The sequence below is a fragment of the Syngnathus leptorhynchus genome, chromosome 21 (assembly GCF_054491065.1).
Source record: "Syngnathus leptorhynchus isolate UIUO chromosome 21, UIUO_Slep, whole genome shotgun sequence".
Classification (NCBI taxonomy): Eukaryota; Metazoa; Chordata; class Actinopteri; order Syngnathiformes; family Syngnathidae; genus Syngnathus; species Syngnathus leptorhynchus.
In genome coordinates this window covers 7,170,479-7,186,669 of record NC_141215.1, presented here as the reverse complement: position 1 = coordinate 7,186,669, position 16,191 = coordinate 7,170,479, and the positions used below count along the sequence as shown (strand labels likewise).

Below are 16,191 nucleotides of genomic sequence, written 5' to 3'. Positions count from 1 at the left end.
GGACGCTCGAGCCGACGCGGCAAGCGTCACCCATCGAACGCATTTCATCCGCAGTCGAGCGAGCGCGGTTCAGGACGGAAAGTAAAGACTATTTGTACTCGGTTCCTCAAGGGTACTCGTGATTTACAAATAAGCGGCAAGAGACGGCTAGCGGAGAAAGCAAAGCAAAGCAAAGCGGCCGCCGCCGCCGTCATGGCCGCAAAGGAGCTCCTCGGCCGACAGGTGACCCAGAAAAAGAGGAAGGAAGGAAGGAAGGAAGGAAGGAAGGAAGGAAGGAAGGAAGGAAGGAAGGAAGGAAGGAAGGAAGGAAGGAAGGAAGGAAGGAAGGAAGGAAGAGCGAGGGTAGTGAGAGCGAGGGTAGTGAGAGGAGATGTATTTTTAGATAAGAGGATAATGATTGGCGAGATGGCCAGCCGGCCGAGAGGAGCCGAGGCCATGCTAAAAGCTGCCGGCTTGCAGATAAGGGGCCGCTCCGCCTGCCGAGCCGTCAATATCCGCCATTCTGCGCACAACAAATTCCCGCTTTTGTGCGTGTTGAGCAGATAAGCCAGTTGGACTTTTTGCCGGAAGGGAAGACAAAAAAAAAAAAAGAGAGACATTTGGTCGATCTCGTGAAGATCTGGGAGGGATAGCGGTTGAGCGCAACACCGAGGCGGTTGACCAAATGGCTGGTTTTGGCCATTGCGGCTCAGGGCGTGCGCGACGCGGACGGAGCCCGAGCTCCTCCTGTTTCCTCACTTCCTTCCTTCCTTCCTTCTTTCCTTCCTTCCTTCCTTCCTTCCTTCCTTCCTTCCTTCCTTCCTTCCTTCCTTCCTTCCTTCCTTCCTTCCTTCCTTCCTTCCTTCCTTCCTTCCTTCCTTCCTTCCTTCCTTCCTTCCTTCCTTCCTTCCTTCCTTCCTTCCCCCCGCGGCTAATCATCTCCATACGCGAGGGCGGAGGAATCCTCACAAACATGTGGCCCTCATAAATCGTCGCCGGCGATGAACCGCGTCGCCCCAAACGCAAACATGCCTTGTAAATTTGACACAGCACATTTTTCTGCTGTGTTTTCGGTGTGGAGCGGACACGACGTGATGGTTGAAATATGCGCACAGCTGCGCCGCCGAGTGCTCGCAAAAGTCATCTCCAAAGCACTTGAACCGCCTTCCGAAAGGCCAGCGAGCCAGCGAGCCAGCGGCCCCGGGTCGGCGTGGGAGGCGGGACAGGTGGACGCTGCGTGCTCTTCACCTGCGCTGGAGGGTGCTCGGGAAGCCCAGGCGGAGCGACGGGGGCGGCGGCAGCGGCGGCGGGTTCAAGTGGGAGGACCGGCGCGCGCCTCAGGGTCCTAAAAGCCCCCCGCCGTTTGCATGACGAGTGCCAATCGATTTCCACTTTGGCGTCGCTGCTACCGTATGGCGCCATTGGGAGGGGGCGGGGCCTGTTATCTTCCATATCACCCCATCAACATCCCCATGTTATAAAATGTATTCATGATGAGAATTAGGTCATAAAAATAGATCATTCTATGTACATACCAAACCGTGTGCTGCCATCGAGAGGCCGACGGCGGAATTACAGCCCAAATGAACGGAAAGCCGAGCAAAACAATTGGATCAAATAAAAAAATGCAAGTCCTCCCTCGCTTTGTGTGTGCGCGTTTTTGTCCATTTGCGTACAGCGCACTGACCGTCGGTCGACAGACTGCATCGCGCGTGGGCTGCAGCTGACGGGGGAAGGGGGGGGGGGGACTCTCAACTTTGAGACTTGCTTGATATTCTGAACAACTCCAATAAAGTTTCCCCACAACTCAACTCGCCTGCGGGATGCTAATGCACGCGCACGTGCACGCTTCGGCCTTTTGTCTCGGGTCGTGGAAAAAAAGAAGTTTTGGACTTTTCAAAGCTGGCTGATAAGTCTCCCGATAAAAACACATTTACTGATTGGTTTGGTGATTTAGCTACATACACTAGAAATGAAAAAAAATGAATTCCGCTTCAATATTGAGACAATTTGTTTTCCAGACACACAAAAATATTTGCGCCTTCTAACGCGGCGGGTCGCCTTTCTGCCGCCGCGTCATTTCAGCCGTCGTGGGCTGATAGCCATCGGCTGGGCTCAAATTGGACAATTTCCCGTTCATTTGCGGCCAATTGTCCGCGGGGGGCCCCCGCTGCGACTTTGGGAGCGCCGTGGCTCCGTTATAACTGGCGGAAGATGACGACATCTGACACGTTTGCTTGGGGCGTGCGTGAGAAAATGACAAAGAAGGAGCTTGCAGCTTGCCACCATTGGGGGCGCCGCACTCAATTAAACCAGCAGAAATTGGGAAAGAAGGACGCTTAAGCCTACCCAATGGACATTGCCTCTGTGTGTGAATAGGAGTGCACACACGTGCATGCCCGCACACACACACACACACACACACACACACACACACACACACACACACACACACACACAAGTGTTCATTGTTCACCAAAACACACACACACTTTTATTCTCTGTAACTTGGCCCTTGATCACTGTAATCAAAGTGTGGCGGCATTGGCCTGAAGCGCCTGTAATTGCGGCCTGCTCGGCACTGCAACACACACACACACGTGCACGCGCACACGCACGCGCACACACACACTGTGAGGCAGCGTAAAGGACACTAATGAGTCCGATGAGACCAAAGCGGAAAAACGGAGCTGAAATCTTTGCGGCAACGGCGGAGGTGAGACGGGCGTCAGAGGAAGCGGGGCGGGCAGAGTGGCCAAGTGACGCCAGCGACGGTGGGCGGCGGGTTGCCAGGGCCCCGCCGGAGATGTTGGCAGCTGTAGCCATGGCAACAAGCTCCCGCGGCGGCCGGCCAGTCGGCTCCGGCTCGCTCGCTCCCTCCCTCCCTCCCTCCCTCGCGACATTCCTTTATCTTACATGGGCGCATCCCGCCTCGGAAAAAGCCAAACGTGGTTGAAAGTCTGTGGCGGGTTCCGAAGCGTCCCGCTTGTTCTCGGGGGCTCCGACAAGTACGAGTAGACGCGACATGGCCACTCTCAACTTTTGCTCTTCAGACTGACGAAGCTTGATGTGCCCCCGCCCCCCGCTCAGATTTGACAAAGGCGTTGCCGATTGGCGTCGGGTCTGCGCCGTACGTTCTGCTTTCGTTCAACGCTGAGCTCGTTAAAAGGGGCCAAATTTCTTTCTTTCTTTCTCTCACAGCGGCAGTGTCTGTGCCTGGAAAATGACAATGTGGGATGCAAAGATTGCGTCCGGAGAGCACGGCGCCGGAAACAATCAGGGGCGGGATGGGGGGCTAGCGGTTTGGGGGAATGCGTGGGGGTGGCGGGGGACAAAGCAGGTGGTCCTGGTAATTGCCTGGGGAATATAATGAATGAGCCAAAGTGCGTCTGACGGAATAGGAAATCGTCTCTATCTCCTCATTCCGCCGGCTTCTATCCCTCCTCCATCCTGCCTCCTCCTCCCTCCCTCCCTCCCTCCCTCCCTCCCTCCCTCCCTCCATCCTCTCATTATCTTCCACTCGCTCTCATCACGCTGCCCCCGCAAAGGCACCCCCCCCCCCCACACAGCTCTTATCCATCTCCCGTGCTCCCTTTTAAACATATCTCATAACCCCATCTTTTCCATGCTTCCCTCTCTCTCTCTCTGCCAACATTTTCTCTGCTGCCGGAATTAAACTCAAGCGAGCGGCGGCGCTCCGTCAACACGCCACACGCGACGCTTTTCACAATACCGCCCGTGCACGGTTTCGTTCGTCGCTGGAGGATTTAATGAGGTGTATCAAGTGGCGAGGAGAAAGATTGAAGAAAAAAGCGCTTACAGGGCGAACGAACGCAGGAGACGCGTCTCGACAACGTCGACACTCACGCCACCATGAGGGCAAACGTCGGGTGGCCGAACGAACGGTCGTCGCCGAGCAACCGGTGACAAAAACAATCTGACACAAGAAGCCATGCGCCGCCAACAATTCCAGATGATTCAAATATGAGGCGCTGGCTTGGCTTGGCTTGGCTTGGCTTAGCTTAGCTTAGCTTAGCTTAGTTTAGCTTGGCTTGGCTTGGCTTGGCTTGGCTTGGCTTGGCCTTCCTTTCAACATTACACACATTTTCTGGCTTTCCACTGACCTTTCTGGTGTCAGTCCGGATCGGCTCTGAACTCATTCCCAATTCCTTCTTCCGTCTAGCGGCGCGTGCTCCTCCCTGATGAAAGACAACAGAACAGGGTTTACAGTCAGGAGGCAAGTTCTCTTGCCAATTATTATTCTTATTATTTCGTTATTTTGGATTCTTTGTAGGACCAGACGGGCGTCGACGAGCCCACGGCTGGGCCACAAACACGCAAAAGAAGAAATCCACGCAACCCGGCGTTTGTCAACATGTTCCGGCTGCCTCGCGTCAATCAAAGACAGCCGGGGTCGGGGGGGATGTCGTCATGGCGACGGGATTTACCCACGCTAACCGCCGCCCCCGCATCGTGACCGCGTAGGGCCGCCGTGGGTGGTCGCTACCGCCCGAGCAGCCAAGGTAAAAATCACCTTTGGAAAAAAATTTATCAGCTCACGTGTGACACGCGCGCTGCGAAAGGCTAACTCATTAGTGTGCCCCGTCACAGCTGGAAAGGTAGCTGGCCGTCGACGGCGAGGGAGGGAGGGAGGGAGGGAGGGAGGGAGGCAGCGGGGGTGCCGTGGGCGGCTCTCGGTGAACATTTTTTCTTCTCCCGTCTTCAGTTGGGGATTTAATTAAAGCACTTGGAATGTCCGCAGGGTGATTCTCATCATGTCGCCTCGTCTCTTTCTCCCGTCCTCCGGAGGTTAATATCCAACTAATCCAAAGCACCGTGACACCCGACCGACCGCCCGCCCGCCCCCACCCCCTCCCTCCCCCCACAAGTCCCTCGGGGGCCCTTGTCAAGGCTTCCTTGTGGACACGGACCACGTTCAAAGCCCGAGTGGCTCGCTCGGCCTTCTTAGCTCGCGATTGAAATGCGGTCGAGGTGATCGCTTGCGCACAGCAGGAAAACATTCCTTCCCTTCACAACCGGCTCCAAACACAACAGGTGAGCACGGATGAGAACCCGGTGGAAAAGCAAGCGCTGAAGGCAAAAGGCAGCCAAGCCTCCACCATCAAGTAAGCTAGTCAGCGCCGCGCACGCTCCCGCGCGTGCTAACGAAGACGGCGACAGAGACGAGTAGCAATTAAAGGTGTCAGAGAGCGGCAGCGTTTTCCAGCGATTACGGGATCGGCGGCACGCACCAATTAAAGGTGGACTTGAGCGAGGACGCCACGGCGCAGCACGCCGGCGTTTAGCAGAGGCTAAATTTCCCGCCGCCGCTGCCGCCACACTGACGACGTTTACATTTTCAAATTGTTTTTGCGGAATTTCACCAGCGCAGCGGACGAGCAAAGCTCTTCGACACCAAAGGCCGGTGGAAAGGAGGAGCAAAAGTTGATGATGCTCATTCGTGCCGACGGGGACGCAGTGGAAAAGGTGAAAAACAGTCGCAGAGTATCTGGGTCAGGTGAAGAAAGGGAGGGGGGAAAAGGAAGAGAAGAAAGAGAAGGAAATGAAGAAGCCAAGGCTGAGTCAAGATGAAAGCTGGCTCTTCTGGGAAGCCCATCATGGTGACCCGCGCATTTCCTTTGCCTCCCTCTTCACAGTTTCCACTTTGATTTGATTTCACTCTGCACTTTTCTAAACAGACGTGTCAAACGCCTTTCGAGCGCCGATCCATAGCGCCTCCCGTGTGGAGCGATGGCGGCGGGCGACGTGCGCTTGGCAATCAAAAGGGGACGTGGCTGGCGCTAATGAAGGCTAAGGCGCTGAAAGGCCGGGAGCGGCCGAGCGCTTGGGAACCTTTTCGCTGGCTGGCTGGCTGGCTGGCTGGCTGGCTGGCTGGCTGGCTGGCTGGCTGGCTGGCTGGCTGGCTGGCTGGCTGGCTGGCTGGCTGGCTCCCTCCCTCCCTCCCTCCCTCCCTCCCTCCCTCGTCTCCATGGAAACACACGAGAACACTTTCTTACTTCCAAAAGTAAACGCTTGGAAGCGCAACTTGTCATTCGCTCAGCCAGAGCCTAGCGGGCGGGCGTCAACCCCGTCTCGCCCTCGCCCGGGCTAGCGCAAGTTGGAACGTTAGCACTCGGCGGTCACGTCTCTGGGCCGCCGGCGGCATCGGGGGCAGCCAATCGGAACGTCTCCCTCCACACATGGCGGATCACGGCGCCTGCCGGCCGCCCGGCCGGACGGGAGCGAGCTAATGCCGGACAGAGCCTGCCTGGGTCCCCATCCCGCTAAAGCTCTCCCGTGGACTCCTTCATCAGCGGCTATCTCTTCTCATTTTTCCACCTGTGCGCTTTTGCACTTATTGCCAGATAGCAGCAGAAATGGACTGGCTCGCGCCGCTACCCTCTGTCCAATGCTGTTGCCCCAATGTGTGTGTGTGTGTGTGTGTGTGTGTGTGTGTGTGCCAAGCCGGGCTGCGGAGCAAATGAAGTCGCGGGAACGTCTTGTCTTACATTCAGCCGTCAGCGCTTCACCTTGAGACGCACTTAAATCCGCCACACTCGCCGTAAATTGCGTTTTGCTGTCCCCCCCCCCCCCCCCCCCCCGCGGTAAATACCATGTCAATGGCGCTGTTAATAATCCTTTTGTTGGCTTGACCATGAGCTCTGCACCGCCTGCCTGCCCGCCGCCTGTTTGCTTGATTCAATTACGGCGCTTGGGGGAGTGCGCCGGATGTTAATGGCATTCAAATTGATCATCGCCACATGTCGGCGCGCCCATGGGGCCCACCGGAGAGTTGCGCTAATAAAAAGATGAGCTCGGCCGGCCCAAACGCCGCCGCCACAATTGCGCTGCAGAAAAGCGGCGTGCAAGTTACCTGCGGAGGTCAAACTTTTCCGCAGACGTTAGCAAGGAAGCGCCAGGAATACCCAAGTAAGCAACTCTAGCGGTGGCTTTCATTAGCGCTAATGGCCCTATGCTTCCTCCATCCAACCAAAGTGTTGCCAAACTGCATTCCTTCTCTGGCGCTAATGGCGCTAACTCTTAATCAGCACGGCTCTGCACCGGCAACGCCAGCGGCATGACGCCAGGTGAGAGATTAGGCGCCGCTTCCTTAAATGCGGCTAATCAGGTGGCGCTCGTGTGACGTGAGCGATGGCGCCGGCCGCCGTCTCATAAAGCGCTTTTACGTGACGCGCCGCTCGATGATAGCAATATTGCGGCGTTTATGAGAAAATAATGATTTCTTCACGCAATTTATGAGCGGCAGGCAGGCAGGCAGGCAGGCAGGCAGGCAGGCAGGCAAGCAAGAGGAGCGAAGGAAAGGAGAGGGGCCGCAGGGAGGGGCCTTAATGCGAGCCACATCAGCATGAGAGGAGGAGAAGGAGAAAATGAGCATGGAGAAGAAGAGGAAAAGCTGACTTTAATTTGTTTTCTCCTCCGGGGAGCAACAGACGTCTGCCATATTAGGCCGCACAGTCCGTCTTGTGAGCCGAGAATGGACCAATTAGTGCTGCCGGAGCAAAAGAAAACAAAAGACTCAAAGACCATCAAAGACAAACATTGGCTCGCCGGGCCCGATCCACGGCGGATGGGCTCAGTGGGGGGCGGGGCGGTCAGCGCTAAGCGGTGCCAAACTTCAGGTGGCAAATTTGGACGGGCCACCCGCGCGGGCTTGACCGTCGACTTCAGCGTGTGCTCGGCTAGCGGCCTGGAAGAAGTCTGCTAGCTTTTGCTCGGGGCCCATCTCCATGGAAACAAAGGACAGAATTGAAGGCCGTGCGGACTCGCGTGGCCTTTGGCGGCCGCCTTCCAATTTGGACGCACTTGCTGTTCAGACTTTTGCCTTCACTTCCCGCTTTAGCGATGCGAGCGTCCTTTCCCCACTTCCCAATTGTCACTCATCCTTTCCGCCCGTCTTTTGGGTCGTTTTGAGACGGTGCTGCGAATCCAAGGTTCATTAAGCGCGATGATAATGGTGATCATAACAATCATCATTTGAAATGATCAATTAGCGGCGCGACGAATGACGCGGGGAGAGCGAGCGATCCGCACCTGTCCGACACGGTCCGGGGGCCGAAGGGCCTCTCGGGGGCTCCGCACAAGTGACGCGCTCACCCGCGGCCGACAGGAAAAACACAATAAAGTGCGCTCATCTTTTATGCATGACTTTCTCTGGCTGGCTGGCTGGCTGGTTCGGCGCGCCGTATCAATCATCGCGGCGACACTGCGGGGCGGCGCGGCAGGCGAGAAATAGACACGGTTGTGCAACAAAGCAAAATGAAGACCCCTTTTTTCCTTTCCCCCCCCCCCCCACTTACTTAGCTTTCAATCGCATCTGCCCTCCCTCCCTCCCTCTTGGCAGCAAAAGACAAGCGCCGGCGAGTCCAAGTCACCTGCCGTTAGCGCGTGGCTAACGTGCAAACGGTTACGTCGAAGCAAAACGTCACAATCCGAACCTAACCAAAAAGACATTTCAAGGGGCGACCGTCCTTAAAATCAAAACGGCGGCGGAGCGGCGTGGTATTCTTCTCTCGAGACTTTTCGCCGGTTGCCAAATTTCAGATTTTTTTTCTTCCGAAGCTCAACAGGTAAGGCGGCCTTCCCTTCCCTTCCCTTCATTCTGACGTCAACAAAGCGCTTTGCGGCGTACGACGGGCCGAAAAGTTCCAAGGCGCTCATTACGCCGATGTTCGCCTCTCGGCGACGCAATGGCTCGTTCAAACGCTTTTAAAACGCTCGCCACCTTTTCAGCGGAGAAAGGGTGGCGGCGAAAAGCCGGGACCACGCGGAGGCGGGCGGGGGTGCACTTTGTCCTCCAGCTAATAACACTGGAATGAGAGTGACATTTTCAGACACACTTGACGGACGTGAAGGCCAAGAAGAAAAGGGGAGGCGGGGCGGGCCACTTAAGGGGGGGGGGGGGGGGGGGGGGTATGCTGCCGGTGTTCCTAACTATTGGTTGTGAACTTGCAAGCAAAACCTTCTTCCACACAGACATATCTAATTTTTGTTGTCGGTTTTGTCATCTCCGTCCGTCTCCTGTGCAACATTGTCTTTGTTCTTTATGAAACTCTCGGCTTGCTATTTTTAACCGCAATCAAGCACGTTATGAAGCGCATATTAATGTTTGCCCTCCTCGCTCTCCTATTCCCGCTCGCTACTTTTTGGCATCAATTGTTCTTCACGCCATCTAATTCCTCCTCTCCGAGAAATATCCGCCCCGCCGGAATGTGGTGGATTAAAAAAAAACACGGGAGAGGCAAATGTCACGGTGGCGGCGGCGGAGGTGGCGGGACGCTAATAAAGCTATGCAAATAGCAATTAGCTCAACCAATAAGCTGCGAGTCAATAGGAGAGCCCCGGCAGGAATACGCCAGCTGCCGAGTGCAAAGTTCACGTCCGGATCGGAGAACCGGGCCGATCGGGCAGACCGGTCGGGGAGACCGGTCGGGGACACCGACCGGTTGGTCCCTGCTGCAAACGGGTACAAACAGGTAGAACGTTAGCTCCGGCTAGTCACGGAACCGGTGAGGGGGATGCAATCAAACGAAATGAAAGCGTTTGGCATTTCCCTGCCAGTGTTGGAGGCAATGACGGACGGCAAAGGCCAACGGTGCTTTCTTTTTTTTTTTTTTCCTCACTCCACACCTGAGCCGTCATTCCTGATTGTTCCAAAGTGACACGCAGCGGGCGGATTGTGCCATCACTTGTCTGCGCTCACAATAACGCTCCTCCCTCCCTCCCTCCCTGCCTCCCTCCCTCCCTCCCTCCCTCCCTCCCCTCTGGCTCATCTTTCCGTCCATCTCGCCGCCTGTCTCGGGCTGCTCCCCATTTGTCCCAATTTGACTTTGATGGGCAAGAGCGCACTAACCAGCAAGATTCCCACAACGCCATGATCGAGATCCAAGCCCCCCAAAATTGGTCAATATCTCACACGCGCGACAAAAAAGCATTTTGGCATCTCATACTGAACGATGTCCGGCCTCCTGGCCGCAAAGACGGCGAACGGCGGCGACAGGCGGTCCGGAGCTCCGCTCGAATCGGCCGACGTGAAAGGGAACGGAGCGGCGTAGCCAATGGGAAGGGATTTATGGGCCATTGGTCTTTTGAGCCGCCTCCGAGGCGACCAGCGCACTTGTCCTTAGTGGGAGGAAGCCACAAAGAAACACGGTGAAGGAGCCTCTCATTTTGTTCGAGGCTTCCTCCACAAATATCAACCATCCCAAATATTAGGTCCATAACTCTGAAGATGCGCTTCCAGTAGATCTGATATCTCTTGAATCACTACGGAGACAATAGATCACAGCCTGCACGTTGCCTTTCCCTTCTTGTCGCTCTCTTGCTAAATGTCACCCAAGAAAAAAGAAGAAGAATGCGCGGCGGCCATTACGCCGCGTCGCCATCGACTGCATGGGCGTGTCGAGGACCCCGGGAGGGCCGTTAAACGCCGGAAAATAATTGATGGCGTCGGCTTGCCCTTTTCCCTTTTTTCTTAATGCGGCCGATCCATACAACTAAGTGGCCGTGCGGCGATGCACTTTAACGCTCTCGCCGCTCGCAGAGGACGCGGCTTTGGGAATTTTCGTACAAAGGCCAAGCTGGTCTAAAACCAGCCTCGAGCTTGCGGACCGAGAGAAAAGCGTGGCCGAGTTCCTCAGCTCCACGACGCCTATCGGAATGAGAGGGAACGTGGGAATTTTGGCTGCACTGCGCTTTTTGATTGGGTTCATCGCGCAGCCCGGCGACATCTGGAGAGGAGTTTACACTTTGGATTTTCATCTTTTGATTAGGGAATCTGGAAAAGAGCTCTTTGACATGGTTCAGACGTGATGTATGCCAATGGTTCACACAAGTGTCAAATTACACTCCTCGATGAGTGCGGCGGCACTTCCATTCCAAGAAATTTGGATCTGCCAAGGCTGCGGCGCGGCGACGAAACACATTTCCCTCTGGACCCATTCTAGCTCATCCCTCCTGCTCTTTTTCTCCCTCCCTCCCTCCCTCCCTCCCTCCCTGTCCCCCCGCCGGAAGGATTACAAAGCTGGCCGAGTTTCCTCGGCGCTTTCTCGACGTGCCGTCCGTCCGTCCGTCCGTCAGCCGGCTGTCGGCTTGTGATGACACCTGTCTCCCAGCTCCTGTATAATTCATTCTTCTACCCACTGAGCCTCGTGACTCACTGCGCCGGGAATAGCCGCACTCGCGAGACACTTTGTCACCCGGCGAATAAGAAGAATCTCTTCATTGTCGTTTTAAGCGCGACGAGCGTATCGAAGTCCGAGATGAGCTGCCGTCCTCATTAGCGCAAATTTGATGGCCATACCACGGCGCGCCAGATGGTCCAGTTTTTCATCCAATTGGAGGAATCCGGCTTTTCCACGTCGGGAAAAGGTGGCGCAGCCTCCACAGACAGTTTACGGCGCCGCTCGTCTAATCACCGATGTCGGCCGCCGGCAATTGCCGCGTGCCTAATATAGTGTCCGAAGAGAGCGCGGCGGGAGGGAACAACGGGCGGGCATCTCAAGGTTTTGCCAGGCACTTGAACGGCAAAGCGGTTGTGCCTTGAAGCGCTTTCGCTCGGCCGAGCAGATAATTTGATTTCGGAGCTGGCGAGCGGAAGCAGAAATACGCCGCTAATGCACTCACTGGCGGCCTGGGCTCAGCTAATAAACCTCCAACCTCAACACTACATTAGATGACGTGTTTGTTTGTTTGTATGTGTTGCTGTGCTGCGAGTCTTCAAGTACATGTCTGATTGTTCTCAGATGAGTCCGTTTGTTTTTTTAATTTCACAAGTGTGACACTTGAGAGGGCAAATTGTGCTCGCTCGCTCGCTCGCGTAAATCCAGCCTGATGTTGAATGTTTGATGGGGTTGGCAGCGTTTGCGCATATTCCCCGTACATTCCCAGTCCAAACATTTACCTCGGGCTCCAATAGAGACTTGATTAGCTGTATGCGCGCGCACGCACACACACCAGCGTGAACGCTTCCAAGTCGCCTCCATCTTGCTTAGCACGGAGGCTAACGTGACAGGCCTAAGTAGGTTAGCGGGGAAGATGATCCAATTAGAGCGCGGCAATAAACAACCCGAGACTCCCCCCCCCCCCCCGGCGGGCCCGCCTTCGCCGCCTCGCCCCGGTCGCCGGCGGCGAAACCGGACCCGTCCAATCAGTATCCATGAAGCTCGTCTGCACCGCCACTAGCCGCTAAAGCTAATGTTTCCGTCAGCCGAGACGGAAGGAAGCGGTAGCGAGACGCTCCGAATGAATTTGAGCTCGGGGGCCCCGTCCGTCGCGTCGCCGCTATTAGCGCAAAGACGTATTAGCACATTAGCATGAATAGCTCATGATGTGTTGGACGTGGGCTAAGTGGGCCATTACGGCGCTTATGCTGATGGCTTCTGTGTCTGGGCGACATTTGTTAGTTAGTAAAAAATGATTGGTTCCAAACTTTATGGAGGGAAATGAAAACCGCCGCATAGACGAGAAGTGTCGCCAGGGAGAAGAGCCCAACGCTTAACTGCTTATGGCTGACGAATACATCAATTCACAGCAATTAGCAATTTTTGCGTGCTATCTGGAAGGGTTAGCACAACGACAACAAAACTTTCCAAAAGGACAACTTCTGGGAGGGCGGCGCTCGCTTCTGATCGCACTAATCAATGAGTTCTTCATGCTAATCGGGTGCCGGACATTTCAAGAGGACTCCTGATTTGCAAGTGTGGACAAAAATGCAATTCTCTAATCTGGCAAGACGGACCCGTGTCCGTCAGCAATGACATGCGCCTCGTGCTTGTCAGCGTGACACAAAAAGCTACTTTTGAATCGGAACAGAATTTGGGGGAAAACCCAGTCCACGTGACAAACGCACAACACAGCTGGACTCTTATCCGTCCTTTTTCCTCATCTTGGATCCTGAGGGGCGTTTGTAAAATTGCTTTGTAATACCTACAAAGTATGGTTGAAACACAAATAACGACTGTAATGGTAATTAATGACGAGAAGAAAGTCTGGCGGGTCTACAAAGAAGCCGACCGGCATTTGTCGATATTGCAAAGCAGCGCATTTTTCCTCACAAACGTGTGGTTGTTTACTCGGGAAACGCTCCTTACCCCAAAACAATAACAAGCTTTCGCCGAGTCGGCATAAATCCAGTAAGTTCTCGAAAGCTTTGCATTTTCCAACTTTTGCTTCTGGTTGATAGCAACGTTTGTATGCGTGTGAAATGCTCGGCAAACTGTACTAATGGCGTTGACTCGAAAACTGTCGCTTTCTGTCGGCGTCATCCGAGACAATTGGACAAGAGGTACGTGACCTGCGGGAAATACTAGGGTGCGTTTGAAATACGTTGACAGCTTCAAACTAAAAAGTGTGCCACCATCTAGTGGCCGACCGTGGAATCGCATGTGACAAGAGGGAGAACTTCATTAATTTATAAGTGGAAAGGCAAAACCAGTAAATGAGCAAGACTGCAGCCTGGAGGGCATAAGAAGTCGTCTGGCGTGATTTCTAATTGTATAGGTTATTCGACACGAATGCTAACGAGGCTAGCCATTAGCTTCCTGTTGCAGCGGGAGTTGTGAAGGCGTTTTATTATCTGGTGTGGAACACATGTCACCTGACGGCTGAGCTTTTGTCAGGCGCTTAAACGGCGTTGTTGCTGAAATGGGAAACCTTAATTCACTTGCTTAAATCCCCCCCTCAGCGTTCCCGGGATCGATAGCGCACACTCTGGAAATCAGGAAATCAAGCGGCCGGCGGGCGCTGGCTTTTGTGTGTGTGTGTGTGTGTGTGTGTGTGTGTGTGTTTTCCCGAGACAGCCGTCTCCATAAGAGGACGGGAAGCCGGTCGGCATCAAAAAAAGTGCCCGACGGGTCCGCCGAGCGAACGCGGATTAGCGGCGAAAGTGGATTAGCCGGGGGGAGCTGTCGGGATACGTCGGGCAGGTCTTTAGCAAAGCCGGCCGGGCAACATCTGGCGGACGTTACCATTCCCGGCGGCCTCGGCGGAGGTTGGACAGTCGGCGGGCGGCCAAATACGATCACGACTCTCGCAATCGGCGCGTTGCTTTAGTTTCGGGGTTTTTGTTTTGCCCGCAAGTATTCGGATCATTGATTGGAGACTGGAAGCGTTAACACCAAACCATCCAAAGCCTCGGAATCTTCCTCGATGCTAACGCACGATACGATCGCGTTGGGTCGTGTTTTCTTTTTTACTCCATTTTCTGCGGCCTTGGTCAACCCCGTTGTCTAGCGCCCCCCCGCAGGCACGCAGTCACGCACGCAAAGTCTTTGGACTCTGGATTTGCCCATTTTGGCCCTCTCTCACCAGCAAAGTGTTTGACAGTTGGACATGGCCGACGTGACAGGTGGCGACGGGAGAACGGCGGCGGGGCGCTAAGCCCGAGAGACAGATGGAGCGCCGAGCTCTCCGCGGGGAGACAAACAGTCGACTGACTCCATAACGGCGCCGGATGGTAAACAAAGGCGAGATGACGACGAGCGGGCACTTTGCGCAAACTTGGATTGTTTTACTTTGCATCAACTCTGGCGTCCTCAATGCTGCTAAGGTGGCTACTTTCAAAGGCGCAAATGGTGTCATAACACAGCGACACTTTGTTCCCGGTGGAGCTTTCGAAATTGCGGATTGAGCTCTGCTAAAAGTAGTTGATGGCTACGTAGCTTCGCCTGAAAGCTTTGGGCAATGACCATTTTTCTACGTATAAGAGCAGAATGAGTAACCACGCGGCAGGCGCAAGCCATCCCGAGTGGCCGCTCCCCACCCGAGTAGTCGATGCGCGAGTCGCGGCGCAGAGTGGGCTTAGCGAGGCAATAAAAGTATTGATTGACGATCAATAACGACAAGCGCTCTTGTGATTGGTGTCATTGTTTGGACAAACTGCAAAAGCACACAAACGCACACGGGCGTCACACCTTCTCCCGCTGGCCAACAAATGTTTGTGTCAACAAGAGATAATAATACACTTCATAAACATAATATAGTAGTTGTACGAATTGAGATTTTTAAAAAATTTTTTTTAATTGTTATTCTCATGAAGTTGTTTGTGGTGTCGGAACGTTGATGTTCCAGCGAGCGAGGTGGAGAGCCGTCTTGCGAGCGACCTGGAAATGCCAAAGGGGCGGACAGAAGCGGCCGGACGGAAACAATAAAAGGCCAGAAGAGACAAAAGGCGTGGGAATGCTAATTAAAGGGGAAATGTCATTCATTAGCAAACAAGCCCAGCTGTGGCGCTCTTTAAAGCTTTGGCGCATCAAATATGGATGACACATGGGAATGATCTCATTAGCGCCATGGATCTGAGGCCCAAATGCCACCCGGCAGGACCCCCGCCCGGAAGAGACGCTGGGGCTAAAACAACAACAACAACAGCAGCAGCAGCAGCAGCAGCAGCAGCTAAGGCTCGTATCTCAATATTTCCTCTCTCAAGTCAAAGCCAGGAATTGGCAAAACGTTTCCGGCGAGGCCTCGGCCTCGTCATTTGGCCGTAACACAACAATCGATGAGACAAAACGCAGCCGAGAGCGAGCGAGCGAGCCAGCGAGCCGGCTAGTGCGCTGTTTATTGATGTTTTGAGCATTCTGCTCTGGGCGAGCCGGCCAGCGAGTGAACCGACGAGCGTGCGGAGGGTGTCGCGGGAGCCCCGCTGCATTCTGGGAAAGGCTTTTGTCTACTCGCAAGCTCGGGCCACTCCATCGATCCCCCCCCAGCCGCTTCTCTGGCCCTCGCCCCCTCCCACGCTCTGGCCCGCTTCCTCTCGCCGCCGCCGCCATGTGCGTGGGAGACGCACTTTGCCGCTATTTGAGCACAAACACTTTTTTTTTGCAACAAAAAGAGTGGAGCACATGAAAATGCACAGCGCTGCATTATGGTGCGCTTCTTTTGTCCGCCGGACGGCGGCAAAATGTGCACTGTATTCAAATAGTATCATGGCGGGGGGGGACAAACCGAGAGGCGTGTCATAGATTCATTTCCTTTCCCCTGAAAATTGCTTATTCAAATTAAAACAAAGCACACAAAATAAAAAGATTATAACTGTGGTAAAGAGAAATTTCGCACGAGTTTACAAACAAACGAATAAAGGCACACGTTCAGGCGGCTAATTGGCTAACGGTGTAATTACCAGACAGCTGCTACCATGTACCCATGCTCGCATGCCCCCCCCCCCCCAAAAAAAACCCAACAACAGGTGAATAA

At 54.6% G+C, this 16,191-nt stretch overlaps 1 protein-coding gene across 2 annotated transcripts in view; it reads right to left on the bottom strand.

Moving 5' to 3' along the window:
* The window catches only part of celf2 (cugbp, Elav-like family member 2), a 76,319-nt gene that overhangs the window by 38,894 nt on the left and 21,234 nt on the right, over positions 1–16,191 (bottom strand). For both annotated transcript variants that reach the window (XM_085902674.1, XM_085902675.1), the window contains exon 3: positions 4,104–4,178. The gene's annotated coding sequence lies outside the window, so the exon portion shown is untranslated. The remainder of the gene's footprint in view (positions 1–4,103; positions 4,179–16,191) is intronic.